Source organism: Callithrix jacchus, chromosome 13 (genome assembly GCF_049354715.1).
Source record: "Callithrix jacchus isolate 240 chromosome 13, calJac240_pri, whole genome shotgun sequence".
Taxonomy (NCBI): Eukaryota; Metazoa; Chordata; class Mammalia; order Primates; family Cebidae; genus Callithrix; species Callithrix jacchus.
The window spans coordinates 28895852-28911911 of NC_133514.1; the positions used below are offsets into that span (position 1 = coordinate 28895852).

General features: G+C 39.3%; 1 long non-coding RNA gene across 1 annotated transcript in view; it reads right to left on the reverse strand.

The window, feature by feature from the left end:
* Positions 1-589: 589 nt before the first annotated feature.
* Positions 590-16060, reverse strand: part of LOC128929424 (uncharacterized) — a 104850-nt gene continuing 89379 nt past the window's right edge. Inside the window, exon 3 of the long non-coding RNA XR_008475912.2 lies at positions 590-604. This is a non-coding gene — a long non-coding RNA (uncharacterized LOC128929424). The remainder of the gene's footprint in view (positions 605-16060) is intronic.

Sequence of the window (16060 nt, forward strand, 5' to 3'; positions counted from 1 at the left end):
TCCTGGGTTCAAGCAATTCTCCTGCCTCAGCCTCCTGAGTAGCTGGGATTACAGGCACGCACCACCATGCCCAGCTAATTTTTTGTATTTTTAGTAGAGACGGGGTTTCACCATGTTGACCAGGATGGTCTGTTGAACAGGATGGTCTCCATCTCTTGACCTCGTCATCCACCCGCCTCGGCCTCCCAAAGTGCTGGGATTACAGGTGTGAGCCACCGCGCCTGGCCTCTTAGAGCCTTTTAAAACCCAATTCTGTTTCATAGCGTCTTGGATCTAAGGGATTACAGTATTTGCTAACTCCTATGCTATATTGTCTGAGTGGATAAGATCAATTGATATAAAATTTAGAACATCATATAATTAATTCTAATATGCACAAACCAAGAACTGAGATGAGCGATTAATATAAAGGCAGCAAGCAAGTGTGTGCTGGTAAATGTTTAACAACCAGCTCTCTGAAAAGCACTGATTTGTAGCATTTGCCAAATTTTCTGGTGTAAATTACCTGTACAATGGCTCATTCCAAGTTACCAATGTGAAGTCACTGAATGTAGAGTTGGGAAAGATTCACATAATTCGCTGCCACAAGCTGGCTCCAGCACACCTATAGTTGAAAGAGATGAGAAGGTTTAAGCTGGATTTTATATTCTGCAAAGAATATGTAAAAGGTAATAGCTCAGAGTAGAAAAACCATGTGCTTAAAAGTTTGATAGACCTGAATTCAAATCCAGTCCCACTGCTTTCTAGCTTCGAGCAATGTGTTCTTTGAATCTAAGTATTAAGGTCTTTAAAATGAGCTGATAATACCTACCTTGCAAAGTTACTGAAAAATTAGAAAGGATAATGCATATAAATCACTTCAGTAGAATGTGTATTTCTGACAAGTGGTGAGCTGACTACCCAAAGCCACCAGAGGATAAGATGCTCAGACACGAAGATGCTGAAATTGGGACGAGCACGCTGAGCAAACTCTTGTCCTCTAAACTCAGAGAGTTTATATTTAGGAAGAGCAGTCTGCTTAACTGGCTATGAGGAAGTCATTCTGGTCGTAATGAGAGATGTGTATTGGAGGAATGTGGAGCACTAATATCAGATAAATATTGTATCTCAATTTTTGTTTTCTGCATAAGAAACAAGAGAAGGAAATTCATTGCCAAATAATAGAGAACACATCGCTTTGGGATCTTCGGTCCTGGCCTAATGGCAGAAGTTACAAGATATATCTGTTTCCTTGTTGTTTCTTTCTGTTGGAGTGGATTTGTTTCTAGTCTTTACTCTTAATAGGTAGCAGCCCTTCGAAAGTCCTGACTTTATGTAGGCCCCTTCCTTCCACTTTCCATCTGAGAAAGACTCAGACTTCATTCATTTGCCCTCTCCTTTTTGGTATTAACAGAGATGCCCCAGGTAACTGAGGATCAGCAGACGCCTAGATTGCTGAGACTAACAATGCATCCTCTGGAAGCCAGAGCACCGCTGTTCAAAGCTTCTCACTGTGGTTTTAGTTACAGGTTCATTTCTGAACTGGGTCTACAGTAGATAATAAAAAATATATTATATTTTAGCCAATATTGCTAGGTGCTTTTAGTGGAAGGATTTATAGATTCTCTCCTCCACAAGCAGTATGGACTCATGATAGCTGTCAAATAAGTTTATCCCTCCAATCCTATAGGCCAGACAATCCCCAATTCTATCAATTAAACCTCCCATTTCAAACCGATCCAAACTCTTGCCCTCCCACTCAACTCCCAACCTGCCCCTAGTCTTCAACCTCAGTTTCCCCGAGCCTATCCAATCCCCCTATCCTTTGATCAAACTGGAACAATCCACAATGCAAATACTGCATGGTGTGAAGTCCACGACAGTAAATGCTTTTTGTGATTTGAAGAAGGATAATAAAACTATCAGGAATCCTCACAGAAAAGTTTTAAAATGATTTTTAAATGACTCATTTATAAACAATTTTGTTAAGACCCATCCCATAGTAATTTCTAGATTTGTAAAACCCAAACTTATACCTGAAAGTTTCAGTAATTCAGAACAAAAGTAACATCTCAAAACCCCAATAAAAACAAACAAGCAAACAAACAGAAACACACTTTTAAAAAATATAAAGTCTTACACTAGTGTAAAATCCTTAGTCTTCAGTGCCGAGTCCTTGGTGTAAATCTTAACATTTTTTGTTTGTTTTTGTTTTAAGAGATGAGGTCTGATTATGTTGCCCATTCTGGCCTTGAACTCGACTCAAGTAATCCTCCACTTTGGCTCTCAAAGTGCTGGGATAACAGATGTGAGCCACTGTGCTCACATTTTTAGTGTAAAGCTTTGGGTAAAATATCCTATTGTAGAAGCTTCTATCATGGTCAATGTAATATGTAAAATTGACTAGCTTATGGTACCCGGATGTTTGGTCAAACACTAAACTGGATATAGCTGTGAAGGTAATTTTAGAATAAAATTAATATTTAAATCAGTAGACTTTCAGCAAAGTAGATTACCCTTCATAATGTGGGTAGGCCTCATTCAGTCAGGTCTTAGGAGAAAAGACTGAAGTATCCCAAAGAGGAAAAAATTCTGCCTCAAGACTTCAATATAGAAACCCTGCCTGGGTCTCCAGCCTGCAGATTTTGGATTCAGGTCTTCAACTTCAACTCTTGTTGAATTTCCAGCCACACAGATTTTGGACTTGCCAGCCACTATAATCATCTGAGATAATTCCTTAAAATCAATCAATCAATCCCTTTATTTCTATTTCACACAAACACACACAGGCATACATATATATATATTTATATGTATTAGAATATATAAATATATATTCTATTTCTCTAGAAGATTTTGACTAATACAGTCTCTATATTTAATATTAAAACTTTAAATTTTAAGAAGGTAGACATCAATCTACCTTTGAAATGAAAACGTGAGTGTGTTGAGTGTAGTGTATATTTTCTAGAAGAGCCAGGACCTGACCTTGCAGGGTTTTACCAAAGGGAGTCCTCCCGGCACGTAGCTCTGAGACCTAACTCCATGTGAGACTTTCCAGCAGATTCCTCCTCTCACCCTTTGCCCCTAGCATGGCTTTATTCCAGAACCTCTGCCAAAATACAGTTTATGGGTGCGTCCTCTGGTTTAATGAAGAGATAGAGATTCCAAAACTTCTCATCAAGGCATGTTTGCTTGGCTCTCCAAAAAATGTATTAAGCTATTGACACATTCTTGGCACTGGAGCCACCTCAAAAATGGGTTAAAAGATGGGTTTAAAAATATCTTCTTCTGGCCAGGTGTGGTGGCCAACTTCTGTAATCCCAGAACTTTGGGAGGCCGAGGTAGGTGGATCACCCAAGGTCAGGAGTTCAAGATCAGCCTGACTAACATGATGAAGCCCCATCTCTACTAAATACAAAAAATTAACCAGTTGTGTTGGTACTTGCCTATAATCCTGGCTACTTGGGAGGCTGAGGCAGGAGAATCACTGGAACCTGGGGGGCAGAGGTTGCAGTGAGCCAAGATCACACCATTGCACTCCAGCTTGGGTGACAAGAGTGAAACTCCATCTCGAAAAATAAATACATAAATACTTAAAAAAAATACCTTTTCACACTCATCAGAAAGGCTATTAAAGAAAAATGGAAAATAAAGTTGGTGAGAATGTGGAGGCCTTGGAAACTTTGTGCAGTGCTACACACACTACAAGAGAGATGAGTACTGAAGACATTGTGCTGTATTACATGAAATAAGCAGGACACAAAAGGACAAATAATGTATGACTGCACCTACATGAGGTATCTAGAATAGATTCATTCACAGAGACAGGAAACAGATAGGAGTTACCAGGGACTGGGGGAAGAGATTAATCAGGAGTTATTATTTAATGAGTACAGTTTCTGTTGGGCTCATGAAAAAGTTCTGGAGGTGGGTGGTGATAATGGTTGCCTAATATGAATGTCCTTAATACCAATGAATTGTGCACTTCAAAATGATTTATATTGGTAAATTTCATGTTAATGTATATTTTACCACAATAAAAATGTACCTTCTTTGAATCATGCACATGAGTCTAGAAAAGCTTACATGGTTGGTAGAGATGATAACAGAGAAAATAGTGAGAGTCCATAATTCTATTCCAAGGAGGGAGACTAGTCCAAATGTTTCTCCAGTTTGGCTAAGAATTTGAAGATAATCAAACTTGTTTTGACATTTATTAAGCTGATGAAAATGATGAGATGGTACAGTCAAAAGGTAGAAATTAATTTTTTTTTTTTTTTTGAGATTGAGTCTTGCTCTGTCGCCCAGGCTGGAATGCAGTGGAGTGATCTCAGCTCACTGTAACCTCCGCCTCCTGGCTTCAGGTGATTTTCCTCCCTCAGTCTCCCGAGTAGCTGGGACTATAGGTGCAGGCCACCATGCCTGGCTAATTTTTTTTTTTTTTTGTATTTTTAGTAGAGACAAAGTTTCACCATGTTAGCCAGAATGGTCTCGATCTCTTGACCTCATGATCCACCTGCTTCGGCCTCCCAAAGTGCTGGGATTATAGGTATGTGCCACTGCAGCTGGCCGAAATGAATGGTTTTTGTAATTTATTCTTCCTTCTTGTAGTGCTGGACAGTTTTGTATTTTCATTGGCTCTGAATGCATGCAGTCTTGAGAAAAGCAGACCCGTCTACTTCTGAAGGTCAAGGTGGTTGTGGCAGTTCAGTTGCTCAAGTGTGCAGTGTGAAGAAGGAAGGAGACTGGATACAATTATTGCTTCTGCACTTACTAGTTTCTTCACCAGAGTTAAAGTGCTTAATCTTCTGTGCCATGGTTTCCCAGCCTGCATGTCTTCTCACTTTCGTTTATAAACTAAGATTGGTCCTAAATCACAGACACCCATAATATTAAAAAGTATTACTCATTCTTTTACATTGTGGGGTTTTTGCTCTTTCTGCATCAGATTTTCCCTGTTTATATGGCTGACTCTGAATGCTCTAGACAGTTGCTCAAAGTGAGTACTCCTATGTGCTCTGGTTATAATCTCATCCCCTTCTCTCTGAGAAGCAGATGCCAACTTTGGGTGGGAAAGGGCCACCACCCTCTCCAAAATGCATCCCTCTGTGACCATAAAACCATGTCTTTTACAGAAGAAATGCTTACTTTCCCTAGTTAGTTACATTTTTCCTATAAAACATTTTACTGTTCAAGATCAAGCAGAGCAATATTGTTCTATAAGTTTGTGATTTGCCTCAGAAACCACAGGGGTTGTGTAAGGATTTATGTTCAGAACATTTATAACCCTATAAAACATGAGGTAAAATATTTCCTTCACAAAAGAGGTGAAAATTCTGACCTGTGCTGAGAGATGAACAGGAGTGTCTGTAAAATAGCACTTTCAACTAACATTTTAATTGCATCAGACAAATTTGAGACAATCAAAATGCAGTATATCAGAGATGAGGATAAATCTTTATCAGGATATAAAAGTAACCCTCTGAACACTTACAACAGCCCATAATGGGGCACCCAACATGGATTTATACCGAGTAAAGATTATTCGCATGTTACAGCTCACCTAGGTGGTACTAGCCCAAATTGGGACCAGTATTCTCATTAATGATACTGAAGTGTGAATGTAGTCCATTTCCACATAAATGAGATAATCAAACAATTTGAGCTTCAGAGAAGCTTCTGAAAGTGGTCAAAACCACTTGCTAATTCAATAAATTATGGTTATTAAAGTTTAGTAAACACTATCTATGCCCTGTTGGTTAGCTCAGAAGTCGAGATTGGTCCTTTGAGAGAATATGGCAACGAACAGACAGCAACTGATGGGAGAAACATTCAATAATCAATTATTAGATACACTACTGATATGGTTTGACTGTGTCCTCACCCAAATCTCATCTTGAATTTTAGCTTCCATACTTCCCAAGTGCTGTGGGAGGAATCTGATGGGAGCTAATTGAATCATGGGGGCAATTTCCCCATATTGTTCTCATGGTAGTGCATAAGTCTCATGAGATCTGATGGTTTTATAAAAAGGTTTCCCTTTTCACTTGGCTCTCATTCTCTCTCTTCCCTGGCATGTAAGACATGCCTTTCACCTTCCACCATGATTGTGAGGCCTCCCCAGTCACGTGGAACTGTGAGTCCATTAAACCTCTTTTTCTTCATAAATTGCCCAGTCTTGGGTATGCCTTTATCAGCAGTGTGAAAACAGACTCATACGACTACTACCTTTCTGGTTCATGCTAAAAGCGAGCACTGCTTAAATTTAGCACTTTCATCCTTAAAAGAGAAAGCTAAATAAAATGTTCACCAAATGAAAGAAATTGCAGCTGTTAAGGTCTGGCAAATTATATCCAGAAGAGAATCGTTTAAAATACATCTCCCAAACATCTTGTAGCTTGATTCAAAACAGTTGAATGGTTCTGAATATGTGAATGAACAGCTAATTCAAGGAATACCAGCTCCATTCTTCTGAGCCGGGGATGATCTCTCTCATATCCTCCACAGAAACTGATGGTTCATCTGTCCAACAAGCTGGAAATCTTCAAGACCAACTAAGGTTTTGAAGGCCCAGTATTTCCCAAATCTCACCATCTAGGATCTTTGAAAATGGGAATATGCTAAAATATAAACAACCTGTTATAGGTGTAGCTGTCCATGAATTGGGAACTTCTCAGTATGCTAAAGAGCTGGGAAAGATTTAGATCATTCACAGGGCTGCAGACTTTATGGGTGATACTGAATTCTTGTTTATAAATCAACAGAATGATTTCTTTTGTTGTTGTTACGTTGTTGAGATGGAGTCTCGCTCTGTTGCCCAGGCCGGAGTGCAGTACCATGATCTCGGCTCTCTGCAACCTCTGCCTCCTGGGTTCAAGAGATTCTCTTGCCTCAGTCTCCCGAGTAGCTGGGACTACAGGTGCGCAACATCATGCCCAGCTAATTTTTTGTATTTTTAATAGAGACGGTTTCACTGTGTTAGCCAGAATGGTCTTGATCTGCTGACCTCATGATCTGCTCATCTCGGCCTCGCAAAGTGCTGGGATTACAGGCGTGAGCTACCACGCCCAGCCAAATGAGGTCCTTTCTCCACATCCTGGGGACCAGAATAGTAGCCATTCAACATTTCATGGTTGAAATTCAAGTAAAATAGGTCCTGGTCTCATACAACTTTGTTTAGGAGTAGGAATATATGCCTTAAAATTTTTCAAAGGGTTAAAAATAGCAGACTATGTTATTGGTACACATAATATAGATTTGTCCCTACCTCTCATTTCAGAAGAGTTACAGTGACTTTTTTAGTCTAGTCTGCTAAAGTTAAGAGAAACAATGAGAAAAAAATTGGAGGGTGAAGTACATGTGTTAGCTATCTAACTTATTCCTGGGTGATGCCGCCTGAACTTCACTTTGAGGAAATGAATCTATGTTTTGATGCAACATTATTATATCCTCAAGCTCAGCTTCAATATGAGTTCTTAAGATTTTATGCATAGATTTAACTGAGAGATGTTGTGTTTTTAGAGAACGGATGGGGATGACTATAAAGGCAGATCATGAAGGAAATGGGAAGTTTTACCACTTAGTGGGTGAATGTGACTCCCAAATTGTTTTTATGTTATTACATAGTGACAGAAATGGAAGGAATTTAGGAGTATTAATTACATGTATGAAAACTATCATGCTATTTAAAGGCATGATAGAATGTGACTGTGTATATTTTTTCTTTAACTGAAAATTACCAGTTTGCAAATGCCCTTGTTGTAAAACCGTTTGTGAGTCAAAGAAAACTTTAGATTCACAACAAGGCCTAGGCAGTTCAGGGCAAGTTAGAAATCATGGAAGGAAACAGAATTATACTTGTTAAATATCTCTCCTCTCAAAGACCCAAATGGGGTGACTTGTACTGTGGCATGTTAAGAATAAGTCCCCAAAGATGGTGGGCATTTCTGGACCCCACAGATTGTTACCCACAGTTTAGGACTTTATATGCAAGAAAAGGTTATATGCCACAAATTTCAATGATGTTATATCATCAACCAAAATGGCCTTGAGGTAGAATTAGATGACACAGAATGTGTTTCAGTGTATCTGGATTCTCACAGCCACTGCATTGTGAACCTCTTGTGCATTGCTTATAATTTAAAATGTTGTGACAGATTTCATTGTGAGACTGCTGTTTCTTATCACATTGATTACTGTTTAGAGAAACCCAAATTTTAAATTCTACTGTGTGTACTCTTTAAATTTCCTTCAAGTGAAACTAGCAGTACTAAAATGCAACAGGGTTTCCTGAGAGTAAGGTGCATGTATTAGTTGGTCAGGGCTGCCATAGCAAAGTGCCCCAGATCAGGTAGATTCAACAACAGACAATGATTTTCTCCTGGTTCTGGAGGCTAGAAGTCCAACAGCAGGGTACTGGCAAGGCTGAGTTCTTCTGAGGCCTCTTTCCTTTGCTTGCAAATGACTGTTCCTTGTTGCCTCTTCACATGGTGGTCCTGATATGCACATGTGCCCCTGGTGTCTCTCTGAATATCCTAATATCCTCTATTTATAAAGACATCAGTCAGATTGGATTAAGACACATCTGTAGGACCTCATTTCACCTTAATGACCTCTTCAAAGCTCTTCTCTCCATGTACAGTCACATTCTAAGGTGCTAGAGGTCAGAACTTCAATACGAATTTTTTTGTGGAGAGAACAGAATTCAGTAGACAACAGCACACTTCTTATACTTCAGCAAACTACAGAGGATTAAAAGTCCATGGGTCCTGTGCTACATCTGAATACAAGGGCCCTGATTACCTAATGTGTAGCGAGAGGAGTAACTTAGCCAAAAGGTACAAGGAGGAGACATGAAATGGCTTTGGCCTCCAGGGAGAGTCGCAGGCTTCCTCTAAACAGGTCAAACATGTCTTGAAGTGGGGTTGTACTTGTACCACTCACAGGTTTTCACAATGATCTCAAAGGTTATTTTCAAAGAAGAGGGTGACCATGTCACGTTCATGAGTCAAACACTGAATCATACCTGCACAGTACACAGTACACTGGTTTCCATCTGCTGGCTATACTTAGGTTTGAATCTTCTTTATCTTTCTTTCTTTTTCCGCCTCCTCTTCCTCCTCCTCCTCCTCCTTTTTTATTCTTCTTTTTGTCTTGCTCTTTTGCCCAGGCTGGAATGCAATAGTGTAGTCACAGATCACTGCACATTTGAACTCCTGGCCTCAAGCAATCCTCTCCCTCAGCCTCCTGAGTAACAGGGACTATAGGTGTGTGCCACACCATGACTGGTTAATTTTTATTTTTTTTGTAGAGATAGAGTCTCACTATATTGCCCAGGCTGATCTTGAACTCCTGGGCTCAAATGATCCTCCTACCTTGGCCTCCCAAAATGCAGTGATTATAGGCATGAGCCACCACACCGGGCCTAGGTTCAAGTCTTTTTCAGAGTCTGCTAGCTCATTTTTCATCATTGTCAGAGTCCTCAAGCCATCTCTCCCTTCTAATAGTTGAGCAATATAGCAGGCAATGAAGGGTCATCTGAATAATACCCTGCCAATTGAGGAGGGCCTATGAGCCCCTATTTTTGGATTAACATTGCTGTGATTGACAGTATGAAGGTCATCTTCAGAGTTTAGTTCAATTTTTTCTCAGTTGCCCCATGAGCTACTATAAGAAGGAGACAAAACCTGTGTCAGAGATTTGTGAGCAGCTTTGCAATAAAACCAAGATCCAATGACACTGTCTCCAGAGGTGCAAGTTACCTGCGAAGAGGAATGGAAAAGGCAGGTCATGCTACTCTCAGCTCTATGCTTTCTGGGAATCAAGGACCTGCCAACCTTGGTAGACCCAAGAGATGCCCTTTTTGGCAGTTGTTCAAATGCTATATCTGCAGAATGTATCTCAGCCTGGGAAAAAAATAGCACTTTTATGACTAGATAAGCTTGTACCTGTTAACAAGAATAAGCTCTGTCTCATGGGCTACTGGGAGACTGTTTATAATGGATGTGGTTATATTTAAACGTGTTTCTGAGTGGGATAAGGAAAGCTGTATAAAACAAGGGGGATATTTTTTCCATCCTGCCATTCAGGTTTGACAGTAAGTTGAGGTCCTTTCTCTAGTGGATCCTATTCAGAAAGCATCAGTGAACTCTCTTTGTGGTAGATGCAACAATATAAATCCAGCCTTAACAGGGACCCCAGATGGAAAGCAAAAAATTGCCAAGACATGACAAATAGCAGTTTATAAAGTTTTGTAGCAGACTGTAACTACAACACAGACAGAAGCCTAGGCTCCCAGCTTGGGGTAAGACACTGAATCAGAAGGCCCAATGTATTGAGTTCTGTCAACAGAATATACTCCTGTGCAATTGCCTGCATCCTGCCAAGAAGCAGATGGTCAAGTCTGTTTTGAGTTCATTACACAGTAAATTTGCAAAATTTTGCAATGTTACCAGCACTATACTGATTAGGAATAGGCAGAGCTGTTTGTGTCTTTTACCTTCCCAAGAAGTTTGTACTGTGACTTCATGGACAGTGGTATAGAAGGCATATGCTAAAGCTACCCTCTCAAACGCTAAGAAAGACACCTAGCCCCTTCATACCAGCTTTGTCACTTCAGTGACCCCTTGGAACTTTAAAGATACTATAAAGAGATCGTCAGCCTGATATTGACTCTAGTCTGCAGCAACAAAGAGGGGGACCTTGTTTCTTATTTTGGAAATACCAAGGAGATTTCACAAGCAAACTGCCACCTGGGAGGCCCTTTGCAAAGACTGCATTTACTGGTCCCAAGCCATATACCAACAAAACCACAGATGACAAGATGGTACTGGAAAGAGGTCAAAGCTCAGTTTTGAGGTATAAACAAACTTGTTTTACCACTGCTCAGAGAGGAAGTTAAACCCTTCAAGATGGCTGTGCAGGAAGGGGATGTTATTCCTAATACCTATGAGTAGATGTGAATACTGCCATACCTGACAAAACCCACCTAAAAACTGCTCATTTCATACCAAGGGGTCTTTTCTGTTCTTAGAAAATTTTGGAAAGTTCTAAGAAAGCTAACGTTGTGGCTGATCCCATTGGGCAAGACACCTGTAACAGTACAGACATGTGTGAGCTTATGCAGAACAAACCAAATGCTTTGTCATCATCTCCAACAAAGGGAACCCACCCTGTGTGGTGCTTCTGATGATTTTGTTTATGCAATAGCTAACATCACTCTCAAAACACCAAAGGTGATAGATATTCTGTTGTCTCCATAATGATGGATCCCCATATTTTGAAGAGAAGGTACAAGGAGATAGAAGTCACGGTGCCTAAAATGTCCTCCTTAAGACATTCACGGGAGTGGCCAGGCATGGTAGCTCACACCTGTAATCCCAGAATTCTGGGAGGCCAAGGCAGGTGGATCACAAGGTCAGGAGTTCAAGACCAGCCTGGCTAAGATGGTGAAACCTTGTCTCTACTAAAAAAAAAAAAAAAAAAAAAAAAATTAGCTGGGTGTGGTGGTGGGCGCCTGTAATCCCAGCTACTCGGGAGGCTGAGGCAGTGAATTGCTTGAATCTGGGCGGTGGAGGTTTCAGTGAGCTGAGATCACGCCACTGCACTCCAGCCTGGGTGACAGAGCGAGACTCTGTCTCAAAAAAAAAAAAAAGATGTTCAACAGAGTGTCTGGAGTCTTTTTTAAAAAAACAATTTCTCCAGTCATTAGACTTTTGACCAGGTGTTAATGAAGTAAACAGAGAGTGTGTTGCAAGTACTATGAAAATCCCTAATTTGCTGACTAAAACATCATCACGACCATGACTCAGCTGTCAGATGCAAGCATGACAGTTGCCTTACATCATTCGAACTTCAAAGATGTTGAAATGATAAAGGATTATGTGATTTTGCTTCCAGGATCTCACATATACACAGAAAGGGCAGCATAAGGAGAAAGAAACCTCTTCATGGGAAGGATTGAGCCTGAGCTACTTAACTGGGACCCTAGGAATTATCCATATGTGATCCTGTCAGCTAAGAAGTCTTGTTCCATGGGAACCAAAACTGTAGAAAGCTAACCAGCCCCAAAACGTGTCCCTGAGTACACTGAAACAGCTTAAAAATGTGAAATCATGACCAGAGGGTGGGTCATTTGTGGACAAGAATCTAACCTATCTAACCCAAGGTTTTGCCATTCATACTGTTAAGCCCCAGCCTAAAAGGCAGAGATCAATATTCCATATTCTATTCTCAGAAAACTAGCCTTGAATCCTGATAGGTCAGATGATATTTGGGCTCCCTGAGGGTAAATAAAAGGGGTTTTCCAGCCACAGTTTCTGTAGCTAATCCATTAATAAAAAATGAAATTGGTATTATCTAAACTTACCATTTCAGCTGGGCATGGTGGCTCACACCTATAATCCCAGCACTCTGGGAGGTCAAGGTGGAGTGGATTACCTGAGGTCAGGAGTTCAAGACCAGCTTGGCCAACATGGTGAAACACTGTCTCTACTAAAAGTGCAAAATTGGCTTGGTGTGGTGTGGTGGCACATGCCTATAATCTCTGCTACTTGGGAGGCTGAGGCAGGAGAATTGCTTGAATCTGGGAAGTGGAGGTTGTGGTGAGCCCAGATCTCACCACTGCACTCCAGTCTGGGTGACAGAGCAAGAAAATACATAAATAATAAATAAATAATAAATAAATAAATAATAAACTCCATCTCAAAAAAATACATAAATAATAAATAAATAAATAAATATACCATTTCAGAAAAATGTAAGCTCTAATAGTAAATAAAGGTTAATTTTTCTATTTATTTATTGTATTTGAACTTTGGGTGTGGAGGATTGAGCTAATCATTCCATATATACACTTCTATCACAATCTTGCAGCTGCTTAACTGGCTCTGACATCTGTCACCACATCTGTATTGATAATTATTTCCGTGTTACTATTTGCTTATTCTCTTTTACAACTCTCCTCTCTTATTTGGATATTCTTACATGTCACTTATTTTCAATATACACACTTCCAAACCCCTAAAAAATGTGTAACAATTTCATCTATAGGACTTTTGGAGATTGTACAATGGTAGAAAAATTGAGGTTTTGATAAAAAAAGATACTATCAAAATGTTCTATGTGTTGATTGTGGTGGTGGTTATCTAATTGTACATAAAATGGTTTGTTTTATTGTATGTAAAGTATACCTCATAAACCCGAATTTAAAAACAAAGTGAAAATAATTCCTAAATAGGGTTATTTCTTAAAAAAATTGTTATGGCCTAAATAGTTATAAAATTGAATACAGTTCTTAGAGGTGAGTGTATTTAATATTACCAAACAGTTCTACAAAGGTTAAAATTATTATATAATCCAAACCTTATTATTATGTGTTGTATTAATATTTATATTTTTATAAACCATTTTTGGTTCGAAAAGGACATAATGTTCGTTGTAAATGTGCCTAGCTAATGCACTCTCCCTGACTATTTATAATAGCTATCCATCTATAGTTTTATTTAACAATTTAACATTTTAAATATTTGTTCTTTCATAAAGAAATTTAGTGAATAGAAATAATGGTTTTCACATCCCTCATTAACTTTCACCACATCTTATTCTTGTAATGACAAATACACCTTCTTAAAACTTACTTGTGTCTCTAATTTCCATTCTCTTAACTGCCATATCTCTTAACCTCTCATATTTCCACCTGTTTTTCTTTCTGCTGTATTATAGATAATTTTTCATACTAATCTTCCACTTCTCTAATTCTTCCATTGCATATGCCTAATCTCATTTTCCATGATTTTTTTTTTTAACCTTAAATGTCTTCTTTATTTCTGGGACTCCCAACTGATTGATTTTAGAAATCTGCCTGCCTTGTATCACAGGGTCTTATTCTTTCTTAAGGGCTTTGTTTACTTTGCATGTCTTTAATTTTTTAGAAGAGCAGTTCTCAGATTCATAGTCCATTAAACTTAGTTATTGCAGTTGTATATTTCCTCTTTGTTTTTGTCATGTCATGTAAGTTCCATTATATCGATATAATGAGCTCGTCTTTGTCAGGATTGGTGTTTTGTGAGAATCTCTGTGGTGTGGGTTGTAGGAACATTATTTTAGAGCAGTGTTACATTTGCTACTACTAAAGTTTCTAAATGTTTTTCCAGAAGTCTTGGCTGTTGCAATTTCAGTTCACAAAGTCAGGTGAGGTTCTGGTCTGTGGCTTTCGTTCCATTTTTCCTCTACACTGAGACAGATAAGCTTCTTTGTTGTCCTTCTGGGCAAGTATGTGAATTTTTCTGTGGTCCAGTTTAAGTGGCATGACTCTACAGAGGAGTACCAGTTACAACTGTCTCCTTGCATGGGCTCAGGGATTTCTCTTCTACTCCAACCCAAGCATTAAAATCTACTCCCCATACTACTAAGCCTGAAATCCCAGCAAAGCAATACTGGATTGCAGTGCTGCAAGCTTAGCTCTCTGCAACCTTGAACTCCTGCACTCAAGTGATCCTGCCACCTCAGGCACCTAAGTAGCTGGAACTACAGGTGTACACTACAATACTTGGCTAGGTTTTAAAATTTGTTTAGTGAGACCAGGTCTTTCTATGTTGTCTGGCCTATGCATTTTAAAAATATTTATTTTTATATACACCCATTTGAACCAATGCATCATGTGGCTAAGGATTTTATTTGTTCACTGTCATATTCCAAAGTCCAGATAAGTACCTGGCACAGGGTAAATATTTGCCAAATGAAACAAAAATGTGTGAATGAATCCACCCCCTGCCATATGTGTGCATACTTATGTATTGGAGGAAAGGCATTTCTACATATTTACAGTGGGACTTTTTTCAGATTGTCTACTCAGCATTATAGGCACACTATCTGAAAAATGGTGGTGCATTCTATCTCTTTGTTAAATTAAGTTTAACCTAAAGCTGCCTTTTACATGTTTTAAGTTTGGCCTGAAGATTTCTCCATACATAGTGAACTGCAACCTAACTGAATGTGTAAAAGGACTGCAACCTACTCTCATGCCAATCACAGAGTTTTGTCCAATCAAAACTCCGAACAGCCAACTGTTCAAACTAGGTTCAAATAAGGCAAAAGTTTTGAGTGAGCTGGCAAATAAATAAGCAGTGTCACACATGATGATTCCATCTGTAAATCAAAGAACCATTTTCTAATCCTAACTACTAGGGAGGCTGAGGCAGGAGAATCTCTTGAGTCCAGGAACTGGAGATCAGTCTGGACAACACAGTGAAAACCCCATCTCAAAAAAAAAAATTGTTTTAATAATTATTAGCTTTCAAAAGACTCATCTTCTCCCTGAGCACAGATTTCAAAAAAGAAGTCGTTGGATAGAGGCCATCCACAAAAGTAAGTGCAACAAGTCTAACACTAGCAGGACAACCTGGAGCCCAGGTTACAGGGTGGCTGCCCTGCCTTGAGCCACTTGTTGTAGGCTGAGGTGCTTTTGCTCATGATCTTCGTAGGATGGGGTCCAAGCTAGAGCCTTGTGGACTAAAGTTTTCACTTTGGGCCTAGTGTGTCTTCAGGGAGGGAGTCATGAGAGAGATCATTTTAAAGAATGACTTTTTAAAGAATGACAAGAAATTTAATTAAAAATCATCTATTTCTCTTTAAAAAGGGAAACACCCCTTAAAAGTTTGGTGAGAGAAGGGGGTTGGAGAATGTCTAAAGGCTAAATCATCCAGTTATCTCAGTTCATCAACAAAACGAATAAATGAACAGTTGGCACCACATATCAGCACAGCTCAACCAAAAACTGTTTGAAGAGTTTACTATGTATGAGATACCATACTAGGAGCTTTGAGACATATACAGAAGAACTAGCTGTGGCCCCTGATCTCACTGAGTTTACTCTGTATTAGAGAGAAATACCTGTGAAGGTAAAATACCAGTAGAATGCACTAGAGAGAATCAGAAATCGATTCCAGCACTTTAAGAGATACCACAGAACAGCTATATACATGATCCACTCTTGACTAACTGGTGATGATAATAGCTCGATAGTGGCCTAGTTATTATTTTGATCGCGTTTCAGTGCTTACTTTGTCCTAGGCATCAT